General features: G+C 40.5%; 1 non-coding gene across 1 annotated transcript; it reads left to right on the top strand.

The window, feature by feature from the left end:
• Window positions 1-2,232: 2,232 nt before the first annotated feature.
• LOC101293595 lies at window positions 2,233-4,485 on the top strand. Its single transcript, XR_184777.1, has 2 exons — window positions 2,233-2,758; window positions 3,716-4,485. It is a non-coding gene; the product is annotated as an uncharacterized LOC101293595 (transcript).
• The last annotated feature ends 5,792 nt before the right edge of the window (window positions 4,486-10,277 follow it).

The raw sequence follows: 10,277 nt of genomic DNA on the forward strand, positions 1-10,277 counted from the left end.
TCATAGGTTGTGTTTTGTTCTATATAAGGATTGCCAAAAACCTTATACCTTCAGTCTCCCCCTCTTAAGGTACTTAAATCTGAGACAAATTCCAAAGTCCGTCGGCAATCTTGCATATTTGCAAACCTTGGATCTTAAGCACACAAATGTGACCAGCTTACCAAAAAAGATTTATGAACTCCAGGATATGCGTCATCTTTTACTTTATAGCTGTGATGTTACTTCTGGTGTGCACAAGGAGTTGAGGTTCCTGCTGGCAACATTGGAGCTTTGTCTTACATACAGAAGTTGTTTCTAATCAAGGTGAAGAAACAAAGAAAAGTAGTCCTTAAAGCCTTGGGAGAGTTAATTTCTCTCCGGAAGTTGGGGTTGGTAGACCTTGAGAAAGAACATGGAAGTGAATTATGTTGTTCCATACAAAAAATGGCAGAGCTTTCAACACTTGATATACGATCAACAGGTGAGGACGAGTATCTTGATTTGGATCATATGAACTCCCCAGCTGGGCCTCCTCGCTATCTCCAACATCTCTCTTTGACAGGACACCTGGAGAAACTGCCGCAATGGATTTCCCAGCTTCATAGTCTAGCTAGGATTACTCTAAATGGATCCAAATTGGATGCTGACTCCAGCTCACTTGAGATCCTCCAAGATTTGCCTAATCTTGTGGAGCTTGAGTTGGTTGACTTTTATACTGGGCATTTGTTGAAGTTCAGAGCTAAAAAGTTCAAGAAACTAAAGGCATTACGTATTGAGAAATTTGATGAGCTAGATTTGATGATAATCGAGGATGGAGCCATGCCTGAGCTTAAGAGACTAACGTTGTCGAAATGTAAAGTTGTTCTTATTTGGCATTTGTAGTCTTATGTTGCTCATGCTAGAAATCATGGATTTATTGAATGTATGCTGAAAACAGTAAAAGAGAGGAAGAATGCTATGGAGGCTACATTGTATCTGTCTTGAACTCTTGATTGAGAGAGAATGAGGTTACAACAATACATATAGGGCTTAGAATATAGAATGACGTAAATGCCCTTACGACTTAATTGTAATAAACCTAGCATATAGTTAACCCCCCCCCCCCCCCTACCATATGCTTGGTATACAACAAGCATAATGGTTGAAAAAGACACGACTATAGCCTATTACAAGATAACACCCAATTCATAAACCCAACATGATATGATAAAGACTAGCCTCCATCTTGATTTGTAGCAGATTTACAAAAGAGGATAGAGAGCTTGCTGGAAGAATCTCATAGTTCACATGGTGATAGCAAAGGCAGTAGAGTAGCAATATGTAATGCAACTTCAGCAGCATAGCAGCAATGAAATAAACTGAAAAATCTCTTCAAATTTGACTAAATTCTGATATATAGAAAGATTGAAAACTGCATATGACTGCCACAAATTTTCTGATATTCATTTGCACACTTCCAGCAACCATGGAAAAGCACCACCAAGAATTTTCCCTTAATCTGAAACTCCATATGCACTCCAGCAGCTCATAACCAACTGAACTCCTCTCTACACTTCTAATTAACTCCAACGGAAGTAAACTGAATCAACCATTGGCAGTGTAATCACTCATGTCTTGAACAAACTACTGCAAAGTTCTCTGATGCAAACACCAACCAAATGCAACTAACACCAAATGACAGAGAAACCAGAAATATCTTCATCAAATTCAAACATGCACTGCACACTAGAGTCATAGAACTAATCAGTAATCCAAATCATCAAGCCGTGCTCACCAGTCCACAAACAAAAAGATATAAACTGCTTCGGTACCTTTTTCTCTTGGTTGACGGCAAACATATTTTGATAAAGAAAAATAAAACTGGAAAACTGATGAATTGAAGCACAATAATTGAGATCACAGACGGATTTCATGAGTCAAGCGAGAGAGTTGACTGAATCAGAAAAGAGCTCTCCAATGTCTATGTAATTTGAGTGAAGCATGATAAAGGAGTGCAACATCAGAATAGGAACACAGTATAGCACTCAAACTACTGATCTCCAATCTCAATATATTCACCTCATAATCTTTGTTCATCCTGCTCTACTCTCACATAATAAATAGTAAGTTCCCTTCTAAGAAGCATAATTAATCACCATATCATCACTTACTGAAGTTAACTATATGCTAGGTTTATTACAATTAAGTCGTAAGGGCATTTACGTCATTCTATATTCTAAGCCCTATATCTATTGTTGTAACCTCATTCTCTCTCAGTTAAAAGTTCAAGACAGACACAATGTAGCCTCCATAGCCTTCTTCCTCTCTTTTACTGTTTTCAGCAAACATTCAATAAATCCATGATTTCTAGCATGGTATCAGAACCCATGGTATCTGATCCGATACCTTGTGGCTTCTGTGTTTATCCATACGTAGTTGCTTCCGCATTTTCATTTTCAGTTCCCTTCAATTTCAGATCCCCAATTTCAAAACCCTAAACCCAATCTTGAATCGATTCCCTCCTGGAGACGCTCTCGTTCTCTCCGGCGACTGGAAACTTTCCATTCGATGTCGTGGTCTTGTCGTCGGATCTATGAAGCCCTCTACGTTTTCTTCTTCTCCTTTTCGAATTGAAGCTGCGAGAACCTTAAATCGAAGCCGGGTCGTGGATTCATATGCGTGAGTTGCGATTTTGGTTTTGGGCCTCCTCCATCGACGGTAGATTCGTATGGATTTGAGATTCTGCAATTGTGTTTCAACTGCCTCTCTCCTCTCTAGCATCAGTTTCTTCCGAAATTTGGTAATATCTCTCCGATTCAACATCTCTATCATTTGAATCGTGGAATTGATCTTTAGTCTCGGTTGTTCTGCTAGTAGTCGTCAGTTTGCCATTTTTATTTTTATTAAAGTTTGAAGTTTAAGATTGAAGAAATTTCTATTCCTTTTTTGGTCTGGTGATTCTAGCTTAACAAGTTGGGTTATGGATTGATTTTGTGGGTTCTTTTGCCGGTTTGTGCAACTTTGGGAAAGTCTTTTTAGAATTGGATATGGACTATGCAAAGAAGAATTGAGAGTTGATGATAGTATACAGTATATACAGCAAAGTTGGTATTGTTTGTTAGATTGGCATCTCTTTCACTTGAGTCATGGATTTTCTCTCTAGTCTGGGTTGTTATGATTAATTCATCAGGTTTCCAGTTTAATTTTTCTTATCATAGTTTGTTTGCCATCAACCAAAAGAAAAGGTGACAAAGCAGTTTATAATTTGTTTTTGGACTGGTGAATTGGCTTGATGGGTTAGATTATGGTCTGAATATATGACTTGTGTGCGAGTTGTGTTCGTTTTGAGAGATGGTTCCATGATTGCTGCATATCAATGTGTAATAGTCATATTGCTGCTACAAGAGCTTGAATGGTGAAGGGATGTTATATTGATCTTCTTATGCAAAATAGAGAGGAGTTGAGATGATCTGCATGTTGCTATTATGTTGATGGTTTCCAAGTAATGGGCTGCTGTTTTATGTGAATGAATGAGAAAATTACAGATGGTTTTAGAGAGAGGAGTTGATGATATTGAGTTGCTGGAATGCAAATGTAGTTTCAGTTTCAGATTAAGGCAAATTTTGTGAGGTTGCTGGTAGTGAGCAAATGAATATCAGAAAGTTGTTAGCAGTCATATGCAGTTTTCAGTTTGTATTCATATCAGTTTTCAGTCAAATATGAAGAAATTTTCAGTTTTCTATCATTTGCTGCTCAGGTTGCTTTATATATTGCTGCCCTACTGTAGTTGCTATCACCATGAGAACTTTGAGATTTTTTCCAGCAAGCTCCCTCTCCTCTTATACCAATTCTGCTGCAAGTCAAGATGGAAGCTAGTTGATCTTATCATATCAAGTTGTTGGGTTATTGAATTGGGTGTTTTCCTGTATTTTTTGGGCTATATCTGTGTAGTTTGCAGGCAACCATTATGCTTGTTCCCAAGCACAAGGTTGAGGGGGGGGTGTTAACTATATGCTAGGTTTATGACAATTAAGTTGTAAGGGCATTTACGTCATTATATATTCTAAGCCCTGTATGTATTGTTGTAACCTCATTCGCTCTCAATCAAGTTAGACACAATGTAGCCTCCGTAGCCTTCTTCCTCTCCTTTACTGTTTTCAGCATTTTACATTCAATAAATGATTTCTAGCAGCTCGAAGAATTTCTTCTGTATGAGATGCCTGATGAATTCATTTCTAAGCTTCAAATAGATAGCGTGGAGCATTACTTGGATCGGAATGTCCGAGTCATCCAATCTTTCTGTAGTGGAAGCAATGGAAGCCAAAATATTTCTTGATTGTATTGGCATATGTCCACTAGCTAGAAAATATATATATATTATGAGCATTCACTGCATGTGGCTTTTCTTTTGTTATAATTTTGCTCATCAATTATCTCGAGTTATGTATAATGATTTTGGCAAACTGTTTAGTTTCTCTGTATCAGTGAAATGTAAGGAATAAAGCTGTAATTTGCTTCGTTGATACTATCAAGGTCGTACCTGTTAACCTAACATTGATAGTAAATTGCTGCCTGATATTTCTTCGTTCCAATCTCATATTTCGTCTCTCTGTAAGTTATGCTAGTTCCTAGTTGTCCTTTTACTGGAAAAAAAAATGCAGAAATTGTCATTTGCAGAGAGCAACTAAGCAAGACCCTTGATAACTGTTTAACATATGTGATTAGCAAGGTTATGCTAGTTGTCCTTAATTTTACTGGAAAAAAAATGCAGAAATTGTCATTGATTACTTAATTCCTTGGTTGCTTTCTATATCAGATTAATTTCAATTGTTCTGCCAAGTTGCCTGCAAATTTGCTAATCACATGTTAAACAACTAATGAATATCAAGGATCTTACCTAGTTGCTCTCTGCAAATGCATGCAAGTTTCCCATGACATGATGAAGTAACTAAACAATTAGTCCTAGCTAGTCTTGGGGAGGTGATGACAATTGCTATTGAGCTTGTTTGGGTATGAGACTAGAAGCACATTTAGTTAGAGATTGACTCGTCGCTTGTGTTAGACTATCTATGGTCTTCTTTGTTTGTACCTTGGCAACTACGTGTCCGTTGGCTTAATTAATTGTTTATGTTGCATATCGGAGATGACCTTTTGATCTTCTCATATTTTTCGTGAAAGGAATAAGGTTGCAAATGCTCTGGCTAATCACGGTACGTCATTAACACAGTTGGTTTGGTAGGATTCACATCCTCTTTTTATTTTATCATATTGTAGTAGTGACTTTATGGGTCTTCCTCAATTTCGGTTTTCTTAGTTTTGTTTCGTTGTGACGAGAGATTTTGGTCTAGTCCCCTTTCTTGATGTTTCATAAAAAAAAAATTTAAAAAAAATACTTGGGTTTAATTTTTGAAACATGTACGTTGACGCTCTAGAAACTAAGAAACAAGACAAGACACAGAGAGACGAAGAGAGGTCTTTTTGCCATGCATATATGACCATAAACCTGCTTTCTGTCCTGACTTGTTCAACTCGATCGACCACGCGAGTATGCCCTTAATCTTTGAACGGAAGGGCAAATATGGTAAGTGTACGTAGTTCTGAAATTAGTAATTGCAGATTTGCAGAAAGGAAGGGTGCGTTTTGCTCTTTCTTTATCATCACTTATTACATCGATTACAAGGGTTTAAGTTACATGCAACAACCTTTCCTAATTAACTTCGTAACTCAAGTAGTAATATTAAGAGGGATCTTAATTGACAAGTTGCTCTCTGCAACTGCATGCAACTTTCGCACTCATGTAATATTACGGTCTTAATCTTCTGTTTGATTGATGAAGCTAGCTAGCTCAGAAAATAAACAAACAAAATCTTTCTGGCGACATCTACCTACAATAGTCCTCCACTTACAGATCGACCATAAAACAACACTATGTCCTGACTTGTTTAACGCGAGTGTTAGGCAACTAGCAGTGGACTACGCGGGTGTTTTGATATCTGAACTGGTCAGTGGACTCCTTCTTATATCATGTAACATCTTTTCTATCAGTATGAGACTTTCCTATCATAGAAATACGGACATAGTCTGATAGTCCATTAATCAATTAGCAGTTAGACATAGACTTGGTCATATATAAGCTTTGGATCCGAGCGCTCTTCTCAGAAATCCATTTCATGCATGCAATGGCCTCCAGGATATTCGATCCTAGGGTTGACGGACTTTGTAATCTTGTTGTTTTCCTTGCGAGTTTCCAATTTGCATACTAATGCTACTTGCACAGAAGATTCTTTGGATGGCTCTTCCCACTGGGGAAGACGAAGACGAAGACTAGTATATGTAACTTCCAAAATTTGATTCTCCATTATTTGCAAGGTTCAAAATCAGGCTGTTGTACTTGCATATATGCAAATTTGACCCAATGCTTAAACAAAAGTTATTTCCAACAAGTTGGCATATAATTTTCCGAAAAGAAGAACAATAAAAGGTTTGCTCTTTCTACTGATATATTTGCCTGTACGTGTTCAAGTTGCAGTATTCGATCGAGAAGAAATTTTCTCCAGCTTGGAAATTGTCTTACGGGACAAATGGCTGAAGCTGTTGAAGTAGCATTCCTGCTAGTTGAGCAGGTGATAAAACTCCTCGATGAACTAGGCAAACCTCAACATAGTGTCGTGGATGATGTTAGAAAGGCAAAGACTTGGCTGGGGAGGATGGAGGCCTATCTAAAGCAGTCAGAAGCTGAGATGGATGAAAGCAACGAAGGGCTTCAAGCTCGTCTAAAACAGATCCAAGATGTAGCTTTTTCCATTGAAGATGCTCTTGACGAGTACTTGCTTCATGTCCCAAATCATTCCCACACCTATAAGATCTCTCGGTTGGCACACCGCGTTGGTCATGCAGTCCCAGATTGGAGAGCAAGCTCCAAATTGGCCTCCAGAATCGCTGGCGTTGAAAAGCAGATTGATTTTGTTCGGAAACTAGATGGAATTCATCGTCCAGAGGAAGGTAGCTCAAGCACAACATCGCAGGGAAATGGTGAATTGGCTCCCAGCCACCCTGAAGAAGATGAAACAGTTGGCTTTGAAGAGGCCGAAGAGCAACTGTCCAAACAGTTTATGGAGAGAAATTCAAGACGTTTGGCGATATCAATTGTAGGTCCTGGCGGCTCAGGCAAAACCACTCTCGTAAAGAATGTTTACAAGAGCAAGCAAGTTCGTGGGTTCTTTCACTGTCATGCTTGGATCGATGTCTCACGTCCATTTGTAGCCATCAAGCTCTTGCTAAACATCTTGAGAAAAATGGACCCAGAAAGCAACATGCAAGAACCAATTCTACAGGAAGATACAAATGATCTGAAGGAGAGACTGAGACTAGCTTTGAGTAATAAGCGGTTTGTGATCGTCTTAGATAACATTGGCAGCAAACAGAATTTGGAGAGCATTGCAAGTGCCTTACCAAATGGTTTATCTGGGAGTAAGATAATCACAACCAGTCGTAACTCAGATGTAGTTTCTAGTTTTGTTTCCTCCGAGTATACCCATGATTTGAGTCTGGGGATACCATGGAAAAATGCTTGGTATCTATTCTGCAAGAAGGCTTTTCAAAATAGGGAAGGATATTGTCCAGAGGCGCTTGAGGAGTGGGCTCAAAAAATCCTGAAGAGGTGTGAAGGTCTACCCCTTGCAATATCAGCTGTTGGGACTGCGCTAGCAAATAAGCCTCAAACTATACTAGAGTGGAAGAACTTTCATGACAGCCTCGGATCGGATGTTCCAAAAATTATAAGCCGTAGTTGGGAGCTAAGTTACAAGGATCTTTCAAGCAATCTTAAAAGTTGCTTCTTGTACTTTGGCATGTTTCCAGAAGACCGCTCCATCAGCAGGGAGAGACTAATTCGCTTGTGGGTCGCTGAAGGATTTGTGAAGCCACACAGAACAAAAAGGATAGAGCTGTTAGCGTGAGTTATGGAGTTAGTTTAGGAATGTAAATTAATTTGTTATTACTTTCCTATTCTGTATGTGTAGTACATAGTACGTAGGGTTTGTACAACTTGTATCTCTATATATAGCCTCCACTGTGAGATGAATAAGATATCAGAAAATTCATTCTCCAAACCTTGTTATATTTGACTTGGTATCAGAGCAAAGATCCGAAAGGACTTTGTCTCTTTGTTTTTCCGCTGCAAATTCTTCGTCCGACATTTGTCAGACGGTTGTTTGTCTTTTTAAATAAACCTCATTGTTAGGGTTTATTGTCTCGATTGTCGAAGTTTTTCCGACTATTCTCAGTTTGACGTAGGCCCCTTGTCAGACTGATTTTTTACCTCTCAGCCTCAATATTACGGCTCAACCCAGCTACCGCCGCATCTTCTTTTCCAAAAGTAGTTGCTGTTGCTGTGCCCAGCTGCCGCCGTCGTCGTCTCTGCCCCGCCGTCGTCGTCTCTGCCCAGAAGTTGTCATCGTGCCCAGAGGACGCCGCCGTGCCACAACCCGCGCCAAAACCCAGGTCTCGACGCCGCCGTGCCAAAGCCCAGGTCCCGACGCCACCGGTCTCGACGCTGCCGCGCCCTTGTGCCGTGCCGATCCACTCTGTCACGACGCAGCCGACGCCGCGTTTCTTGGACCCGGTTCTGCTAATCCGATCCGACCCGTTTCTAGTCTGACCCGGCTTGTTGTGTTCGACCCGACCCGGTTCAGTCACTATTTATTGTCAGCTCCAGTGCACCGACAGTGCAAGTGCACCAGACGCAGGTTTATTCCCCCCTTTATTGTTTTTTGCTCCATAAATTACTGATTCGGTATTTGTGTTGCAATGGATTCTGGAGTTGAAAGTTCTCAGGGGAAAGATGTTCAGACAGTTGAAGTATCTGTCAAGAATTCTGAAAGTGGTTCATTTGGGGGTGCCAAACTCAATGGAACCAATTTCGGAAATGGAAGAAATCATGACGGCTCATCTTCGAGGGATGCACAAGATGGGGCATGTAACTGGGACAATTAAGGCCCCTAGTGAAAGTGATGTTGATGCTTACACTAAGTGGGAAGATGATGATGGTCTTGTGATGTCAGTCTTGTACAAGGCAATGAATGAGGACATAGTCGACCTGGTGGAACAATGTGATACAGCTCAGGCGATCTGGAAGACACTGGAGGATTTATATACTAATGAGTCTGATTTCATACAGGTTCATGAGTTGATGTGCACTGCTTCCTCAATGCAACAGCATGGGCAGCCAGTGGCACAGTATTTCACCAAGCTAAGGAACATTTGGGCTGAAATTGATACGAAACGTCCTTGCAAGATCAAGAACCAAGAGGATCTTGTTTGGTACTTGAAGGAAAAGGAGCTTGAGCGAGTTCATCACTTTCTGAGGGGTCTTGATGCAAAACACAACAGTGCCAAAGGAGAGCTACTCAGAATGACCGAACCTCCTAACCTGATTACAGCTTTCACATATATCCGTAAGGATGAGTCTCAGCAGGAAAGTCTTACTCAAGCACAACTTGAAGTCTCTAGTCTCACTATTCAAGCGAGAACACCAGCACCACTCCTTCAGCAATCAAGTTCAGTTCCACTTCACAAGCAAGGACCACCACCAGGCTTTGGGAACCAACCTCGTCCCCCTTGCTCTTATTGCAAGGGTGACCATGCTCGTGAGTCTTGTTGGAAGTTGTACCCTCATCTTAGGCCTAAGAGGCCTACTTATCGTCCCAAGGCGAAAGCAGCTATCCAGTTGGTCCAAGAACCAGACATCTATGGTGTATCCGGACATGACCATCATACAGCAGAAGGCGCTACACCCACAGCATCAGTGGCTGGTCGTGGTAAGATAGGTATGGCCTTAAATATTTCTAGCTTTGTTGGTGGTGATACATGGATTATTGATTCAGGTGCTTCAGATCATATGACTTATGACAAATCTTACTTTACTGAATTATCCTCTCCACCAGTGCCATATGTTACTAATGCTAATGGTGAAGCCTTCCCTGTGTTAGGAAAAGGGTCAGTTTGTATCACTCCCACAATAGTGCTACAAAATGTGTTATATGTACCTGCTTTATCTCATCATTTGATATCTGTCTCACAGTTAAATGTTGAATCCAAAATGCTCTGTGACCTTTTTTCCTATGTATGTGATTTTTCAGGATCTTCTCACTGGGGAGTTACTCGGTCGGGGGTACTTGAGGGGCAGGCTCTTTCGTCTGGACCAGACTTATGTGGGGGAGAAACCAGGCGCACAGCCACGGACCGCTTTAATGTCAACTTCTGACAGGCTAAGTGAAGTTTGGTTGTGGCATCGTCGCTTAGGGCATCCATCTTTTAGT

Source organism: Fragaria vesca, linkage group LG5 (genome assembly GCF_000184155.1).
Source record: "Fragaria vesca subsp. vesca linkage group LG5, FraVesHawaii_1.0, whole genome shotgun sequence".
NCBI classification, from domain to species: Eukaryota; Viridiplantae; Streptophyta; class Magnoliopsida; order Rosales; family Rosaceae; genus Fragaria; species Fragaria vesca.